Source organism: Amblyomma americanum, chromosome 5 (assembly GCF_052857255.1).
Source record: "Amblyomma americanum isolate KBUSLIRL-KWMA chromosome 5, ASM5285725v1, whole genome shotgun sequence".
NCBI classification, from domain to species: domain Eukaryota; kingdom Metazoa; phylum Arthropoda; class Arachnida; order Ixodida; family Ixodidae; genus Amblyomma; species Amblyomma americanum.
The window spans coordinates 133,913,674-133,933,558 of NC_135501.1; the positions used below are offsets into that span (position 1 = coordinate 133,913,674).

Genomic DNA, 19,885 nt, shown 5'->3' on the forward strand with positions numbered 1-19,885 from the left:
TATTGGAGCAGGTGAGAGCTGAAACCATTCGTTTATCAAATATTTTAAACATGCAAGCTATTCTAGGTGGACCTAAAGTGTTAAGCAGAGCAGATTGGTAATCCGTATAGCCACTGCGTCGGATTCAGCATGAAGGCATCGAGTTCTGAAAGCGCAAATAAACCTCGAACGAATTAGAATAACGTGTACTAAAAAGGCTCCGTTTCCTTTCGCCCGAAATTAATCGACGTTGTAAATAAAGGGATGACGTCAGGCCTCGGAATCACGACGAATATTGCAATATCCATGAATACAAACGGAAATGTAATTTATATGCGGCGATAAACACCTCTTCATTCTCCTGAGCTCTGCAATATTTAGGCTGCGCATGAAGATATGGCAGGTATGTTTTTGCTGCTAGCCGCACCAGCTGGTGACTTTCCAAGATACGCACCTCACAAAGTGCTTTTGTTCTTAATCGCATTCAGTTTTAAAGTAGCGTCATAAACATGGGGTCAGAAACAAAACTCGCCCCTTCTCCTCGCCTCATCGAACGCTTGGTAATTAAATATTGACGAATACTTTCACCGAGGCTTTTCGACCCCATAAAGTGTCGATACTGCGAAACGTCGTCACATGAGCTGCCAAGCTTAGATTACAAAGAGAGGCGCAAAATATTTACGCCGCATGCAGCCCTTGACGAATTAGGCAATTGCCAGGCTGTACGTAGCGCAGCGTATAAGGTACTGCGCGGCTTTAAAAAAGCGGGGGCAAACATTTTGCTCTCATTTCTACCCACGTAGACAACGCAGGAGAAGGTGAGCGGCCGCGTTGCGATACGGCAATTTTCAGCGCTTTGCCTTTGCGTATCGAAACCAGGTCACAGTGACAGGAAACGCTCACAGCACTCGCTCTTCATTGCAACCTCGCACCATCGCGCATACCAGCCAACTTTAGCTGCTGGTTAGCAAGCCTATAGGTTACTTTTCTTTATTCATTCGGAGTGTGGATGGGAGCGCAATTTAGCACGTGGTCTTTGAACTGCAAACGCTTTGTTTGAATGTCCATGGTCGAATTTCTTGATGCCTTCATCAACAAGAACAACGTGCACCATAGCATGCCGCCTAATGCCAAGCTGTGCGCATTTGAAAAGTAGAGTTTCACACTGTGGCCGTTTTAATTCTTGATCGAAAGGTTTAGCTAATGTTTTTGTCTTCAAGTCAACTGAGTCCAATTTTCATTATTACTAGTGTTTTGTCTACTTCATCGCTGATGTAATCAAGTCGAGATGTCAAGAAACTTTCCTAATCTTCAATTCATATTGGTGAGAATGATAAAACGACTCCGTTATCGTCGGCACCAGAAAGATAGCAGTGCTTAATTGCCCCAGAGGTCTGCACACAGAGAACAGAATTGAGGTCGCCGCATTGAACACCGGAATAGAGCATGCGGAGGCAATAGCCGTGCATGGTGTTGTAGATTTCTCTAGGTTTCAAAAGTTCTGTATTCAGTCAACATGTGTGGTTTGTCATTACAACGTCCCAATAAATTGATATCGGGGTACTTGAATCTGTAATCAGTGTTCGTTTTACATTGAATTGGCAATGTGCTATTCTCAGCCCCGTTAATCATTTGTGGGTTGCGACGACTGACATATCTATCATCATCGTCATCATCATAATCATCATCATCATCAGCCTTACTACACCCACTGCAGGGCAAAGGCCTCTCCCATGTCTCTCCAATTAACCCTATCCTTTGCCAGCTGCATCCACCCTTTGCCTGCAAACTTCTTAATCTCATCCGCCCACCTAACCTTCTGCCGCCCCCTGCTACGCTTACTTTCTCTTGGAATCCACTCCGTTACTTTTAAGGACCAGCGGTTATCTTGCCTTCGCATTACATGCCCTGCCCAAGCCCATTTCTTTCTCTTGATTTCGACTAGGATGTCATTAACCCGTGTTTGTTCCCTCACCCACTCTGCCCGCTTCCGATCTCTTAACGTTACACCTATCATTTTTCTTTCCACGGCCGCTGCGTTGTCCTTAATATTAAGCTGAACTCTTTTCGTTAGCCTCCACGTTTCTGCCCCGTAGGTGAGTACAGGTAAGATTATGCTGTTGTGCAATTTCCTCTTGAGGGAAATTGGTAAACTGCCACTCATGATCTGCGAGAATTTGCCATATGCGCTCCACCCCATTCTTATCCTTCTAGTTATCTCCCTCTCATGATCCGGATCAGCTGTCACTACCTTCCCTAAGTAGACGTATTCCGTCACAATTTCTAGGCTCTCGCTGCCAATTGTGAACTGTTGTCTCCTTGCTAGGCTGTTGAACATTACCTTGGTTTTCTGCATGTTAATTTTTAGACCCATCGATCTGCTCTGCCTGTCTAACTCATTGATCATGATTTGCAGTTCACCTCCTGAGTGACTCAGCAAGGCAATGTCATCAGCAAATCACAGATTATTTAGGTATTCTCCATTTATTCTTATTCCCAACTGTTCCCAATTCAGGCCTCAAAATACCTTTTGTAAACATGCGGTGAACAGCATTGGCGAGATCGTGTCTCCTTGCCTGACGCCCTTCCATATTGGAATTTTATTGCTGACTTTATGGAGGACTATAGTAGCTGTGCAGTTGCTATATATATCTTCCAGTATTTTGACACAATTCTCTTCTACCCCCTGATTACGCAATGCCTGTATGACTGCTGAGGTTTCCACTGAGTCGAATGCTTTCTCGTAATCAATGAAAGCTATATATATAGAGGTTGGTTATATTCTGCGTATTTCTCTATCACCTGATTGATAGTGTGAATATGATCTATTGTGGAATATCATTTACGAAAGCCTGCCTGATCATTTGGTTGATTAAAGTCTAACGTTGCCCTGACTCTATTAGCGATTACCTTAGTAAATACTTTGTAGGCCACAGATAGTAAGCTGATCGGCCTGTAATATTTCAATTCCTTGGCGTCTCCCTTCTTATGAATTAAAATGATGTTTGCATTCTTCCAAGCTTCTGGTACACTCGAGGTCATAAGGCATTGCGTATACAGGGTGGCTAGTTTTTCTAACACGATGTCCCCTCCATCCTTCAACAGATCTGCTGTTACCTGATCCTACCCAGCTAATAATAATAATAATTAATTATTGGTTTTTGGGGGGAAAGGAAATGGCGCAGTATCTGTCTCATATGTTCCCCTTTTCATTGCTTCTAAGGCTTTCTTTACTCCATCTTCCGTTACTGGCGGGATGACGCATTGCTGTGCACTGCTGTCTTTCTCATTAACGCTCTGATTACATTGGCTACTGTACAGGTCTGTGTAGAACTCTTCGGCTACGTTAACTATCTTATCCATATTGCTAATGACATTGCCCTGCTTGTCTCTTAATGCATACATCTGGTTTTTAGCTATGTTTAGTTTCCTCTTCACTGTTTTTAGGCTACCTCCGTTCTTTATAGCATGCTCGATTCTCTCCATAATAAACTTCCTTATGTCGGCTACCTTGCGCTTATGTTTTAACTTTGATAGCTCCGTTAGTTCTATTGTATCGGTAGGGTTAGATGCCCTCATGTTTTGGCGCTTCTTAATCAGATCTTTCGTCACCTGAGATAGCTTCCCGGTATCTTTTCGAAATGTCCTACCGCCTACTTCTACTGCGCACTCCGTAATTATTGATGTCAGATTATCATGCATTGAATGAACATCAAGATCATCTTCCTCAGTTAAAGCCGAATATCTGTTTTGCAGCGCTATCCTAAACTCCTGTGCTTTGCCTCTTACGGCTAACTCATTAATGGTCTTCTTGTTCACTAGCTTCTTCCGTTCCCTCTTCAAGTCTAAGCTAATTCTAGACCTTACCATTCTGTGGTCGCTACAACGCACCTTTCCGAGAACGGCCACATCCTGCACCACTCTCAGCTTGTACCTCCTATTCAGCCTAATTACTATAGCTGCTGCCCTCTCGTTAATACTGTAGAGCTCCTCTACGTTGCCAGCTATATCCTTATTAATAAGGAATCCCACACCTAGTTCTCGACTATCCTCTAACCCGCGATAGCACAGTATGTGTCCGTCTTTTAGTACTGTATACGCCTCACCTGTCCTCCTAACTTCGCTAAGCCCTATCACATCCCATTTAATTCCCGCTAGTTCCTCAAACAGCACTTCTATGCGAGCCTCACTTGCTAAAGGTCTAGCGTTAAACGTTGCCAGGTTCAGATTCCAATGGCGGCCTGTCAGGAGCCAGAGATTCTTAGCACCCTCCGCTGCATCACAGGTCTGACCGCCGCCGTGGTCAGTTGCTCTGCAGCCGCTGGGGACTGAGGGCCGAGGGTTAATTGGTTTCATCATAGAAGGTTGTGGCCAAGTACTACACCAGGGAGGCCAAATCCTGCTCTGGTGAGGGAGTGCGTTGTCGGTTCTGGTCACCGAGATCAGGCCGCACTCCAGGCCTGGTTATGCAATTCCATCGACAAGCGGATTTTTTTTTTAAACACGGTGGAGATTTGCGCGGCACCAGGATTTGAACCCCGGTCCTCTTGCACGCGAGGCGGATGTTCTACCTCTACGCCATCGCTGCATCTCTGTAATCTATATACATATCTATAATGGCGTGGGAATAATTAGATAAGCAGGAGAAATGCAACTGTCCCAAGATCAACTTTTTATTTTTTTCTTGCTCCTATTCGTTAAACGCACCTTACAGTGGGTTTTATTGTGGCCTTCAGTCACCACGAAAGTTTCCAGTGGACCTCTGTGTGTGTGCTGCCTTTGTATTCCTTGTCTGTGGCACAGAACCGCCACCAAAGGTGGATTATAGGAACTACACAAGTTTAAATCTACGTGCTTCTTTTTGTAGCCAGCCATGTCCGAGAAGCACCTCGTCCTGAGTTTTATTCTCCTTGCTTTCGTCGCCTCGACAATCGCACGTAAGTACACACCCATTGCTTTTCCCCACGGCTGGTAAGCGAGAGGCACATGTAAGCAATACGAAGGCTTGACAAGTAATAGCAGCTCACTGCTTACTAGTGTACAAGACAAGTTTAAGCTAAAAACAGGACAGTTCTGGAACATTTTTCCACCCAGACTTGCTCCCGCACAGTCAAGATGAATAGCGAAACGTTAGAAAAAGCCTCCGTCTTCTTTATAGCAGGCTGCAATCTTATAGAGATGCAATAGCTGGGTTTTTGGTTCCGCTTTGATTGGCTAATTCTGAAAGCTTCATAGGTATCACTTCTAAATTCTATAATAATGAATCACTGCTCGGTGCTCTAAGTTCTCTGATATCAGTAAATTGTTACGTTATCAAAACTCCCCACAGCGAAGTCCAGTGTGTGCTTATTACCTCTATTATACATACACAATAAATAATCAATTATACGAACCTCAATAAGCGGAATTCACTAAGAAAGTTTTCTACAAACGGCAAACCATCATACCCACTTGTAGGAAAATATTGGCGGAAAAACATTTCTATACAAGCTCTTCAAATCGAGACCTCAAGGCGATTTAAAGTGACCGTAGGCAGCCAGCAGCAGCATAGCTGCGATCTTACTCATATCTTTGCAGAGAGCCAGCACTCCCATATTTCGAGTCGATAAAGATAAGAACCGTTAAAACGTTCTTCCATCACTCTGCAATCGCTGATCTTAGTCAGCCCTATATATGTTTCATCGTTTCTGCCTTCAGAGCATCCTCAGTGCCCGCAACTTGACTGCCCCGAAGGATACGGCAAAGCTGCATGCTTCATTGATGGGGAAGACTGCCACTGCGTCTGCGGTAAGTGCCGCTATGCCACTGTTTAGCAGACTTGTCCGTGCACATAAATGTCAACATTTGAACTGTTTTAAAGGCGGAACACAATATTTCAGTCGCAATTAGTGAGGACACCTTTTCTTCTTTGGAACAAACAAGCCATCGAGCCGGTATCCGGCAGAATGTAGAAGTCTCCACTACAAGATCAAAGATAACAACCAGTATGCAAAAAAGTCGAAATTTTCGTTTATTTATATGCCACTCTTGAAAATCAACTTTGAATATTATACGTAACCTAAAAAAGTAGTTAGAAAGCAGGAAATGCTGTGCTTGTCTCACGCGATTACCTAGAAATCAATAAGTGATGGCCGAAACTTTGTTCCGTTTCATAAAGCGGGGACCTGTACTTGTAATTCAGCCTTTCTACGGAGCATTTTTCACTTGTGCGGCCCTTTTCTTCCAATTCCACCATGCCGTCTCTTGAGCTTTTCAAAAACCTACAGCGCTCTTCTCTAATTCCAGGTTTACGCTAAGAGCCATTAACAATTTCAGCAATACATTCCAGCAGCCCACTAAGAAGCGAAGGCGTGCCCTCAGTGAATATATGCAATCACATGTTAACTTTCATTTCTTTTTCACTTCAACACAGAGTGAGTTCTTAAAATACTGGCTGTAGTAAGACCTATATATGTTTTAGAAATAGAGTTTCACCTGTATACCTATGTGCGCAAAAAACTGTTATTATTAGTGTGTGAGAATTTTCGCGTCAGAAATTAGTTTCTTTAGCTGTATTGTTTCAAAACCGCATGCCTGTAAAAACCTTGTCCGATACATCGGCGTCGTGCACTGCTGTCTAATATAAATACAATATACTTCTTGCAGTAACTGCATCAAAGAATCTGTTCACACACTCCCTACTCCTCTCAAATCTTTTACCAACCTCGAGCAATCCTCTTTTCGCCGCATGAACCAGAAGACCCCTTCACCGTGCCCGTTTTTCCACAACCCTCTCCTCCCTTTACTGGAAGCCTCAATACCCCAAAGCCTGTGCAAAAACGGAACATTTCCGGTTCATCCTCGTGGCAGCTAATGAATCTCCTCATCGGCAATATCTCTTTCCTGAGACATGGCATGCCTAGTCCTCGGCGGTTGCGGCGCAGGAGATGCTCGGTGATCAGCGCTTCTTCGCCATAAAGCTCCGTTCTCTCTCTTTTTATGTTTCGTCCCTCCTTTAAATTGGGCAAATTCTGAGATTCCGCTAATAATAGTGCCTTGCCAACACCTCATATCGGTACAGTGGATACGAACAGCAGGAATTTGTTTTCAAGTATATATTTATCGCTCTTTACCGTTTTCATTCCCTCTTTTTCAAGCCCGAGGTGAAGATTCGTGTGCCTCACTGCTTGACCAGCCATGCCGCGAAGATCGCGTGCTAACCTGCAGGAGCCAAGGGGACGCCTGCGACTGTCAATGCGGTGCGTACGGTTATTATTTCCAGAATAGTAAGCATTAAGGCATTGAGGCTTCCTTGCGTTATATAATGACTATTTTGCAGTGCCCCGACAGATAACGCAACAGGCCCGCATGTTTTCACTTTTGTGTGTTCAGGAATACTACTTTTCTCAGGAATACAGAGCTCAGGAATGCTACTTTAGTCTACAGGTTTTGTCATACGTTAAAAAAGATGGGTCGGAAGGTAACCCTGTCTGGACGCACGGAAACTTCAGTTAAATAACGATATGAATTCGTAGTGCCCATAGTATTGTTGAACTCTGCTCGCACTTGTTTTGATCGGGGTGCGCGTTTCTCTACCGTGCTCATGTAATCAGTTTATTTGAATACGGTTAGACGTATTTACACTTTTTTCTGGGCCAAATATAATTTGTTCTGTTTTATTTGTATCGCAACTGTTTGCATGAAGCATATCTAACTAGCAGCACGTTCAGTGAGCCGAGCAGCAAAGGGACGTAGAAGCATGATATGGTATAGACCAACACCAAACTGTTATAATCGAAATACGGGGGCGCTGCTGTCAACGGCTGGAAAGACTAGGGGAAAACTTGGGAGTGAAAATTAGGCATAGCGCCGATATGAATACACACCTAGAATAGATTATGGAAGATGAATATTCGATGGTGATGCATTTTTAAAACACCTACGCGTGGGAATCATTCCCGGCTGGGGGTACGGAATGGGAGCGCGGCCAGTAGGAACACATGTAAGCAAAACTTTCAGCAATATTTGAAGTAACACGGTGGTTTGGGCTAGTTGGTTGCTATTCATAATGAAGACAAGTTTCGCAGCATTATTTTCTTTCAGTTGGAAGTGCAGCACAGTCCGGTCTTGTTTGTTCCTTGTCTTCTGTGTGCGTTTTATTCATGCTGCGAAACTTGTCTCCATCAGAAATATTGTTCTCGTTTCACAGAGCATTCATGGACTCGCCTCTTAACACTTGGCGAGTGCTTTAAGAAATGTGTGACAAAGTATGCTGCGCATTTTGAACCAATCTTTGTACAACGCCACAATAAATGTAAGGTACGAAAACAGACATACCCCAGAAGGTGCTCTATCCACTGGGTGTTTCCCCGAATCGTGTAAGCTTACTGTGCAGTCTGACATGCTGCCGTGTGCACTACATTTCCTCGCTAATACATTCATTCAAACTAGAAAACGTAGGCAGCATTACATGAAAAAGAAGTTCTCAAACGCTATAGCATGCGCATGAAAGAGAACCAGGAACTATAGCAGACGACACCGCAGACGACACACCAGCCGACTCCGACGTTCACCAGCGCCACCTAACTGTGTAATCACGCTGTTAGTCGTCTGCTGCTCTGCGCGGTTTCTCTATCGTGCTGTTCGAGAACTGCCTTCAATGTAAACGCGTCTAGAGTGTCTAATCTGAACGACAGTACTTGCGACGAAACGCAGCCCACGAGCCAGCATGTCGGACTACACGAGGAGCTTGCACTCAGAGGATATAGTGCCTGTAGACTGACTTTGCAATTCGACCGAGCGAGTTGGGGCTTCGACGAAGAAGATGAAGACCTAGTGGGTGGCTATTGTCTGCTTCTAGGTCTGTGTTTTCGCTTTTCGCTGTCTTCTCGCGTGTGGCGTGGGTCGGACAGTGCCCTACGTGAGACCGAATTCTGACGACGCCCCTGCGGAGAACTTCCCTGCAAGGTGGGCGCATTCTCAAGTGAGAAACCCCAACCGGAACCCTCAGGGGCAAGCTAGGCTTAGCTAGGCGCTGCCGAGCGAGGCCGCGCTACGCGTCTTCATGGATTCAGCGTTGTCGACGACAGCTACGCGGATGCCCGCTGTGTTGCCACCTGACGCAGCCTCCACGTCCACGCAATCGTCAGCGCCTCCGGGCCTCCAGCCTGCGCCGTCTTCCGATGCTACGACTTTGGCCTGTGACATGGACTGCTCCACCGCCTCCGTGCTCGTGGCACTCCCTCAAGAAACTGTGCCCGTCGCGCCAATTCAGTATTCCCACCAAGGGCCGTCACCGGCGTCTGAGCCTCCTCCACAGATGACTCCCATGAGTCAAGGCTCTCTTCCGCCTGCTGCGAACTCGTTCCGCGTTACCATCAAGCCTACATTGCGATTTGATATGACTGCCATCCCCGCCCGGAATGTTCAAGCCACAATTTACCACGCTCTTGGCTTTTCGAACTACTGCGGGTTTGTCGTCCATCGCCCATTGAACACCATCACGGTAAACTTGTCATCCTTGATGGACGCCCAGAAACTTTGCGCAGTCACACGGATCCCCCTGGATGACAGCAAGCATGTCCTCGTGCAAATATATTTTGCATCTCGTCCTGACACACTCCGCTGCATGGTTTATCATGTCGACAGCACGAGCCCTCCCGAGGAGGTGCGCGCAAATATTCGCTGCTCAACTCACGTTGTATGCAAGCACGGCCTATGGGTCGCCGGGGCTCATACCTGCTCATCCTGCAAGGCCCGTTGACTCTCCCGAAGTACCTTACCTACTACTGTGCGATCGTCAAACCACAGCCCTTCTGACCTCGTCGTATTTTTTGTTATCACTGCCACAAAGAAGGACATATGCAAAATACCTGCCTTAATCCAGCAGCTGTGGCCGACATGAATGAACCAACAGTTCCTTGTGCACTGTGCAAATCGCCGGACCACGCCATTCGCTTCCCCGCTTGTCCAAAGAAGAAGAGCAGGCGAAGAAGTTTCAGAAGTCGCCTGCAAAAATGGATGTTCCTACAAGTAATCGCTTTACAGCTCTCGCATGTGACGACAACGACTTCCCTGAACTTTCTTTATCTGAGCCCGCTGCTCACCATACGTCTCCTCACCAGCGTACATATGCACAAGCGACTCACCTTCCCAGATCAAATGGTACGCCAAAACGTCCAGTGCATCCATCACATGTGGATACCACAGATGAAGACACAGCTTTAGACAATGCAATCGCGGAGGCTCGCCGCCGACTAGACGAACTCACCCAGCGCCTGGAACAGCGTCGTTCTCAATCCTTTCGTAGAATTCTAATAACTCGGGAGCAATCATCAGAGGAATCACCTAGGGTAAGCACTGGGCCACAATCAGGTGCCCACCACCGGTTAGCCGTGACTACCCCGACAGTGGATAAGATATTAGCGCTGATGAAGCAGGTGACATCCCTCATCGTGGAAGCTCTTCGGCCTCGTCATGGATAGCGCATCATCATCGGTGGTCGTGCAGTGGAACTGCCGAGGATTCGCTAATAAAGCCTATGAAGTGAACATCCGCCTTAGCGACGAAAAGCTGAGGGCATGGGCGTTCCTACTGCAAGAGCATAATGCACTCCCACGCCTTTCAGGTTTCTTCTGCGCATACCATTCACCCTCTATCCCTGATCGCCGTTGCACCGCCTCTCCCTCAGCCCTGGTAAATCTGCAATTTATATTCACAGTTCAGTTCCACACACACTGCTCGACCTTTCACGGTGGCGCAACACACGTCAAGAGGTTGTCGCCCTTCTCGTAAAACCTGCACGCACACCTCTTGTCCTAGTTTCTTTTTATAGTCGTCCTGGCTCCGCATCTCCCAATCTGGGATGGGTTCGTTTTCTACGTTCTACCAACTCGGGTATCCCTATTCTAGTTGGTGGTGACTTCAACGGCGCACACACTGCGTGGGGTTACCCATCGGATTCCTCAAGGCGTGCACACACCCAAGGGAGCTTTTCGGATCATTCCTTTCAACTTTTAAACCACCCGAATACTTCTACCCGCCCACGAGGTGGCCCGTATTCACCTGATTTGACTTGGTGGTTAGGCCCCGGTAACCCTTATTAGGCTGTTGATTCTGATACTTGGGGTAGCGATCACAGCCCTATTTTTATCTCCCTCACGCCTACGCGTCTACGGAAAATACGCCGCACTGTACGAATAACATCATGGGATTCTGTACGCGCAGACAATCATTTATCTACATTGAACCCCTCTTCAGCATTGTCTACTCTATCTGCTGTTCTCGCTACTCACACTATTACCACTACTGTAAATGAAGACGACCCAAACCCGGACATACATCTCTTGAATCTGTGGGCTCTTCGTCGCCATGCGGATCTTTACGCTACTCGTCACCTCGATGACCCTTCGGCTCTTCCTACTCTTCACCGCGCTACCGCACGGGCGCGGCGCTATGCAAAGCGGCTAGGCAGGCAACGCTGGGCTTCATGGTGTGCCCGCCTGTCCTCTACGCAGGGCAATCGAAATCTTTGGAGAGTGTTTCACTCCATGGAGCACCCTTCTCAGGTTGAAGATTACACAGAGAGCATTCGCCTCGCGCTAAATGTGGATGAGGACACAATTGCACAACAAGCGGCCCGTCAATTTTTTCCACGTCATGACGGCACCGCTACGTCTCCACCTGACTTATCAGTTACAGAGCCCTCCGATGGGATTACTTCTGACCTCACCATGGCAGAGCTGCTGGCCTCCATTGAACGTTTAAAAACTACTACTACTCCCGGGCACGACGGCATACCTTACTCCTTATTCCGTAACTTGGAAGGGAGGGCTTTGCAAACCCTACTTGATACTTTTAACGATGTGTGGCTTTCTGGCGTCATGCCGGGAGACTGGAAGCATTCTATTGTGGTTCCAATACCCAAGTCAAGTCAGCCTCCAGTATCTCTCTCGGCCCTTCGTCCAATTTCTCTTACGCCTACCATCTGCAAGCTTTATGAAAACATTCTCGCCGCACGCTTGTCGTGGTGGCCGGAATCCCATGATTGTTACCCAGATTCTCAAATTGGTTACTGCCCACAAATTGGAACGGAGGACGGCCTTGCTACTTTGGCTGCTGACGTGCTTGACCACTCTCCGCAGAGTCACCTTGTACGAGCCGTAATCGCTACAGACATAACAAAGGCATATGATAACATCCTTCACTCTTCCATTCTTGCCTCCCTTCAAACTCTTGGTCTCCCTCACCGGTACCTCCTCTTCATTCACGCCTTTTTAGCAAATCGAACCTTCAGCGTGCATGTCCACGGAAAGCCCTTTTGTAACTTCACTTCCAATAGAGGAATGCGCAGGGCTCCGTTCTCGCCCCCACATTATTTAATGTGGCTTTAATTCATCTTATTCGAGCCCTAGAGTCCATCCCTTCTACCCGCGTGCTCGCGTATGCCGATGATATAACCTTGTGGCGCTGTCATCCAGATGCGTCTATTCATCAGTCGGTCCTTCAACACGCGCTGGATGTATTGACATCTCGCCTCCCACCTCTGGGTCTAACACTCTCTCCTACTAAATCATGTTTCATTCGAATTGGAAATGAAGCCGGCTTACGGAAAGCTCACCCTTTATATTTTACGGTACATAATTCTCTGATTCCTCAGGTAGAAACTGTTCGCAATCTTGGTCTTCGCCTCCATACATCTGGGACTGGCACCCCGTGGATGACACCCACCCGTAAATCGGCTCACGATACTCTAGGTCTGATTCGTCGCATAGCTATGCGCTCTGGTGGCGCACTTGCTCATACAGCCCGCCAGCTTGTGCGCTCTATCCTTCAGCCACGGATAGTATATCAGGCGCAATTTCAACGTCTCACCCGCAGACAGTGGGACTCCCTTGAAGCTATCAATCGTGAGGCTATGTGCGTCATAACATATCTGCTTTGTTTAACACCCATACCTGTGCTACAGGAGTTCGCCCAACTTAATACACTCAGTGAAATCATCGACCAACGGGTGGCAAATAGAGCTCGGAAACAGTAAAATGGCATTTTTCTGGGCCAGTTGGTATGAATCCATGATTTGCGCCAGCATGAACTTTGGGACACAAACGAAGAGAGACACGTGGAACACGGAGCAGTGTGTTCCATGTTCCACGTGTCTCTCTTCGTTTGTGTCCCAAAGTTCATGCTGGCCCAAATCTCGGAAACAGTCTCTCAAACTTCATCGTTTAAAGACACTTCCTCCGTGGTCATATTGACAGCTCACTGACAATCGCCCCACGGTTTCCCCGTCGGTATCAGCAGCGTATCTGCCTGAAGGGTGCATATTACACACGGATGCATCACATTCTGCAGAGAGGGGAATTACTGCTGTGTATAGTCTATCTCATCCGCATCTCAACTCTCGCGCGACGTATACTGCGGATACGTGCACTCCCCTGGCATTGGAACTTCAATCCATTTATAATGCCATTGCTTCCCTTCCGCTCGTTCCAACATTCAATACAGTCCATATTTACACCGACTCCCGCACCGCCCTTAGACAGCTTAAGGCTGTTCGACGGACGTTCCAGATTTCACAATCAATTCATGTGCTCTGCGCAAAGTATCCATGTCCTGTGCGCATACACTGGATTCGCGGCCATGCCCAGGATCCACACAACATTCAAGCGGATGCTATGACTCATCTTCATACATTAGACGATCCGCCACCTTCCCCTCTTCCCCCAGATCCGTTCCTGTCCCATGTTTCCGATTCCGAAGTTCTGCGCCAGCGAACACGCGCTCTAATTCCTCCCTGTTCGCACCCTCTCCCCCGTAGTCTTACTCGACAGGAGGAGGTATCCGTGCGCCGGATTTGGGCAGGGGCGGCTCTTACACCATCTGTCCGTCATCGGTGGCGTGCCAAAAATCTGCCAGCACCGGACAGGTGCCCTCACTGTAGCGCTGCACCGGACATTTGTGATGTGCGGCACTCTTTGGGGACGTGCCCAGCGACGGCTGCTATCAGAAAACGGCTCCTCAGGGAGGTGGGCCTGCGGTGGAACCGCGAAAGTGACTACGTGAAGTGGACTATGGACAACCGTTTCATTAGCAACCTCTGCGACTGCCTCAGCGCAACGGTTCTTCACTCCTTTTAACTTTCAATCCCGTGCATTCCTCCCCCCCCCCCCTTCCTTTTTCAACTTATGCCTCATGGCACACTTCTCGAATAAAAAAAAAAGATATAGTGCCTTTTGGAGTTTGTCCGCCTTCAGAACACACATTTATCGCGGTGCTTTACAAATACTGCACACTTTTCTCCAAAGCACTCGTCAACTGCTAAGAAGCAGCCACCTCCACTTGTACTCTGATCATCATCATCATCATCAGCCTGGCTACACCCACTGCAGGGCAAAGGCCTCTCCCATACCTCTCCAACTACCCCTATCTTTTGCCAGCTGCGCACACCCTATCCCTGTAAACCTCCTAATCTCATCCGCCCACCTAACCTTCTGCCGCTCCCCGCTACGCTTGTCTTCTCTTGGAATCCACTCCGTTACCCTTAAGCACCAGCGGTTATCTTTCTTTTGCAGTACATACCCTGCCCAAGCCCATTTCTTCCTCTTAATTTCCACTAGGATATCATATACACGCGTTTGTTTCCGCACCCACTCTTCCCGCTTCCAGTCTCTTAACGTTACACCTATAATTTTTCTTTCCATTGCTAGCTGTGTTGTCTTTAGCTTAAGCTGAACACTTTTCGTTAGCCTCCACCTTTCTGCCCCGTAGGTGAGTACCGGTGAGATACAGCTGTTGTTCACTTCTCTCTTGAGGGATATAAGTAACCTGCTAGTCATTATCTGAGAGATCCTGCCATATGCGCTCCACACAATTCTTATCCTTCTAGTTATTTCCTTCTCATGATCCGGAGCAGCTGTCACTACCTGCCCTAAGTAGACAAATTCCTTTACCACTTCCAGCACATCATTGCCAATCGGGAACCGCTGTTCCCTTGCTAGGCTGTTGAACATTATTTTGGCTTTCTGCATGTTAATATTTAGACCCACCGTACTGCTCTGTCTAACTCATTGATCATTATTTTCAGTTCATCTCCTGAGTGACTGAGCAATGCAATGTCTTTAGTGAATCGCAGATTATTGAGGTATTCTCCACTAACTCTTATCGCCAACTGTTCCCAAATCAGGCCTCGGAGTACCTCCTGTAAACAGGCGCTAAACAGCATTGGCAACATTGTGTCCCCTTCCATTGACGCCTTTTCATATTAGAATTTTATTGCTGACTTTATGAAGGACTATGGTAGCTCTACAGTTCCTATATATATCTTCCAGGATTTTGACATAAAGCTCTTCTACACCCTGGTTCCGCAATGCCTGGATGACTGCTGAGGTTCCCACTGAGTCAAATGCTTTCTCATAATAAATGAAGGCTATATATAAGGGTAGGTTATATTCTGCGCATTTCTCTATCATGTGATTGACAGTGTGAATGTGACCCATTGTAGAATACACTTTACAAAAGCCTGCCTGATCATCTGATCAAAAAAGTCTAAAAGTGAATAAGTCTAAGGTAGTCCTGATTCTATTAGGGATTACCTTAGTAAATACCTTGCAGGCAACGGACAAAAAGCAGATCTGTCTGTAACTTTTCAAGTCATTGTCGTCTCATTTCTTGTGAATTACGATTATATTTGCGTTCTTCCAAGCTTGTGGTACGGTCGAGGTCATAAGGCATTGCGTATACAGGGTAGCTAGTTTTTCGAGCAGTATCTCCCCTCCGTCTTTAAACAGATCTGCTGTCACCTGATCCTCACCAGCTGCTTTTCCCTTTTGGATTGCTCCTAAGGGTCTCTTTATTTCCTATTTCGTTACTGTAGGGATAACGCATTGTTGTGCGCTACTGTCTCCATCATTAAAGTTCTGATTGCATTGGCTACTGTATAGGTTTGTATAGCGCTCTTCGGCTACTTTAACCATCTTATCCATACTGCTAATGACATTTCCTTCCTTGCCTCTTAACGCATACAGCTGGTTTTTACCTATGCCTAGTTTCTTCACTGCTTTTATGCCACCTCCGTTCTTTAGAGCATGCTCGATTATCTCCATGTTAACTTCCTTATGCCGGCTATCTTGCGCTTATTTATTAACTTTGAAAGCTCTGCTAGTTCTATTCTGTCTATAGGGTTAACCACCCTCATGATCTAACGTTTAGATCTTTCGTCTCCTGAGATAGCTTGCCGGTATCCTGTCGAACCGTCCTACCGCCTGCTTGCACATGAGGCGGACCCTGTACCTCTACGTCATCGCTGCTCCCTGTACTTTGATAGCAGAAAAATATGTTTGAAAGTTTCGCTCACATGCGCTTCTAAGGGCCGCGCTCCAGCTACGTACCTCCAGACAGGTGATATTCCCATGCATAGGTGTTTTAAATGTTTTAAATCTACATTTCCTTTAAAATGACCCTTCATACTTTCAGAACCTGTTCTAGGAGGAATCTGGTTGTTCTTCACACAGACACAACATTTTATTGTCCTGCTAAATCAGAAAATTTCTTTGGAAAACTTTTGATTAAATGTATTCTTAAGCGCGCTAAGACTACTTTTCACCCCCAGTCGGAAGCCCCTGCAACGAACCCCCCCCCCCCCCTTTCTCTGCAAACACGGATTGGTCAATAAAAAAACCGCTCCCACCACTCATGAAACTGGATGTCGAATTGTAAAAACGGCAGTACCCGGGCTACCTTTCTTTTTATTCCTTATCAATAATTTTCGCATTATTCTACACCGCTCCAAAGGAAAACTTGAGTCTGAATTCACTATCACGCACAAGAAATGGCGCAGAGGAGAGGCTGTTTTTAAAGAACATGTAGCAAGCTTGCGACACTCAATGTTTCTACATGTCTCTTACCCATACTATTAATTTTTCATGCATGACAGTGGCATCACATACTCATGTACGCACACGGTGCTCTTGACTGTATAGTTGAGGAAAAAATATTGCCCGATTTGCTTGCCCCTCTGGAAGTGCAACGAATTGGAGAAGAAAGAGAACTGCCATGCCCTCAATGCCCCTTTTTTGTGCCTTATCACTTCAGATGAGGACTTATTACAAACATTATTTAGCGGGAAGATAAAATGGTGATATCAACAACGAAACTCAACCCCTGACCACCCTTATGAACGAAATAAAAATGTAGCAGCCGAAGTTGTCCGTGCCGAAAAAGTTCGAAATATTGTATTTTATTTGGAAACCTCTTCTTGTTTTTTCTTTTTCTTCTAAAATATGCGTTTTCAATGACAGTACCATATTTGTCGTTAAAATAAAATAATCTATTCATACAGATTTGCGTCAACTCGCCCTGATCTTCAGATTTTTTGTTACTCGCGGTGCAGGATATGAAATGGCGACTTTGAAGAATCAAAGAAATGGAACTTAGAGCGAGTGTCGCTAGGATTCTGTGTTTCATGTGCAGTTTAGCCTCAGAAGGCACCAGTGAGAACGCATCTCACGCGAGGCCAAGCCTCACAAAGTGAGCGAATGTAGGCGGATCTCTTGCACTGCGTCGTGGAACCTATGGTATTGAGAATGCCTTATGATTCACAACATTTACAACGTGGCAACGTCGGATGTTGCTTTTTACAATCTTACAGAAGACTACTGAATAGCAATTCTGTGCGGCATGTCTCATGTAGTCAGTTCATCTGCTTCATAGAATTACGTTTGCTAAAATGTTTCTTATTTAGCACATATCTATGGCTCTTAGGGTTTCATATAATTGTGTCACTAACGCCACGCCTACAAGCAACTTAAATTTTCTCGGTAACCAAAGGGAGACTCGTTTTTAAAGGACATTAAGCTGGATTGATGAAGTCGTTCGGAATCATTCGTTCCTGGTAGGTAAAATTATGCCTTTCTGAAAAATCCTGCACCGAAAATAAACCAAATAATCAAGGGTAGCTACGAAAATTTATGAGTGCATAACACTGCATTAGTGCATAAGAATCGTTATTGGTTGGTGGGCGGTTTACGTCCCGACGCGACACACGATATGAGGGACGCCGTAGTGAAGGGCTGAGGAAATTTCGACCACCTGGAGTTCTGTAACGTGCAGGCATCGCACAGTCCAAAGCGCTCATGAATTTCACCCCCATCAAAATTCGGCCGCCGCAGCGCAGGATTGAACCCACGTCTTCCGGGTCAGCAGCCGAGCGCCATTAGCACTGAGCCACCACGGCGGCTATTAGTGCATAATAATTGTTTTTTTTACAATCGTCACTCGAATGTACGCTTGCGTTCGATACGCCGATGGTTCTGTTTGACACTGACGATTAATTGTCGAATCCATTTTTTTTTTGCAGTTCCCAAGTGACCCCTGACTGAGCCAAGCCTGCTCAATGCGCTCAGGGGTTCCGGATCCCCGAGTCGCAGTGCTTGCTTAGCAGAAAAAATATCAAGAGGAGACATCAGTTGAGAAGTCGAGTAATAAATCAGCAGGCATAGCATGAAACAAATTCGATTGAGAATTGGAGCAATAAATATGTGTATTTTTATCTGACCCCTTTTCGAACTCGTTGTTCGAAATCATTTCACCGCATAAAGCCCCGCCTATTGTGCGTAAATAATTGATGCCATGGATACAGCAATCTTTTTTTGATCACCGTCAGGAATCAAAGTCCATTGATGCGCAGATACCTCTGCCAGTGACGTTCAATTACCTATCACCTAAGAAAAGTTCAGTAACCGTATGCTCGCAAATTTGCTGTTCTCATGCGCTCACCTAACGCCCTGTCGCTCCATGCCGCACTTCCCATCCCTTGGAGTTCATCCTGTAACTCTGAGACAGTACTGACGATTTGTCCTACGCATTACTTGACATTCCCTAGTCCTTCTCTTTATTTCGCATGCATATCCCTAACTCTCTTTTGTTCCCCGCTCCATTCTGCTCTACTCCTATATTCTTTATTTTGATGGAACAACGCATAAGCACTTTTTTAATCATAGAACATCTCAAAAGCCTTGAAAAGCGATCGACCCCATTGTAGGCTGAAGAGAGGGAGATTTTATCCCCCTACTTTCAGCAGCAGAAAGGCATCGCGATTTTCCTGATAGAAATTTTTTCCAGCCCAGATACGGTCACAGTTCACGACGGCATCTCTTACGTAATTCATGACCGGGAGTGAGAGTAGTAGCTAGTTATCACGAGCAATAATATTTCTTCAGCTACGGCTTCATTAATGGTAGACTGAACATGACTTGAGTTGTACCCATATCGATCAGATCGCCTCATTATAATGACAAAAGCTACTTCAAATGAAATATGGCTTTTTAGGCTAGAAAACGCCATACAATTAAAAACCGTAATGCCGCCAAGGCAGTTTACACAATGAAAATTAGATTATGCTAAGAATAATTTGGCATGTGGATCCCGGAAGCTAGGCGGAACCACCATTTATTTCTAGACGGGTATCACTGAGTTGATTGCCATCTTGCCGTCAAAAGTTTGAATAAAGGGCTAAGGAAAAAAAATTCCACTTTGATATACAGTTTCTCAGCAATGAATGTACCTTTTGGTGCGGAAAAACCACTGGCATAGCCACAAAAGGCTGCAAAAGAGTTTTATTGCGAACAAGATTTGGACGAAGTTACTTTCAGAGGTGCTGTAAGCACTAGTGCAAATTTAAATTACAGCTTTGAAGGATCGGGTTCCATATGCACCCAGACTAAGAGAAAAATTGTTTAGATGTAGGGGGAGAACAGTTGGGGGTATGCAATTACTGTCCTTCGAAAATAGAACGAACTGTCTTTTATAGGATTAGAGAAGTGGACTCAATGTATATTACGATACGATTGCGTTTAAGATCACAGCGAAAATATGTCGCGATAAACGCAAACATCAGCACCCAACGGGCAACGCGAAAAGGTCTACGTGC

At 46.0% G+C, this 19,885-nt stretch overlaps 2 long non-coding RNA genes across 5 annotated transcripts in view; both read left to right on the forward strand.

Moving 5' to 3' along the window:
• LOC144132694 (uncharacterized) overlaps positions 1-19,885 on the forward strand; it is a 288,454-nt gene that overhangs the window by 57,970 nt on the left and 210,599 nt on the right. The gene's annotated exons all lie outside the window — the stretch shown is intronic.
• On the forward strand, positions 5,514-18,504 carry LOC144135042 (uncharacterized). Its single transcript, XR_013315352.1, has 3 exons — positions 5,514-5,766; positions 7,116-7,217; positions 18,314-18,504. It is a non-coding gene; the product is annotated as an uncharacterized LOC144135042 (long non-coding RNA).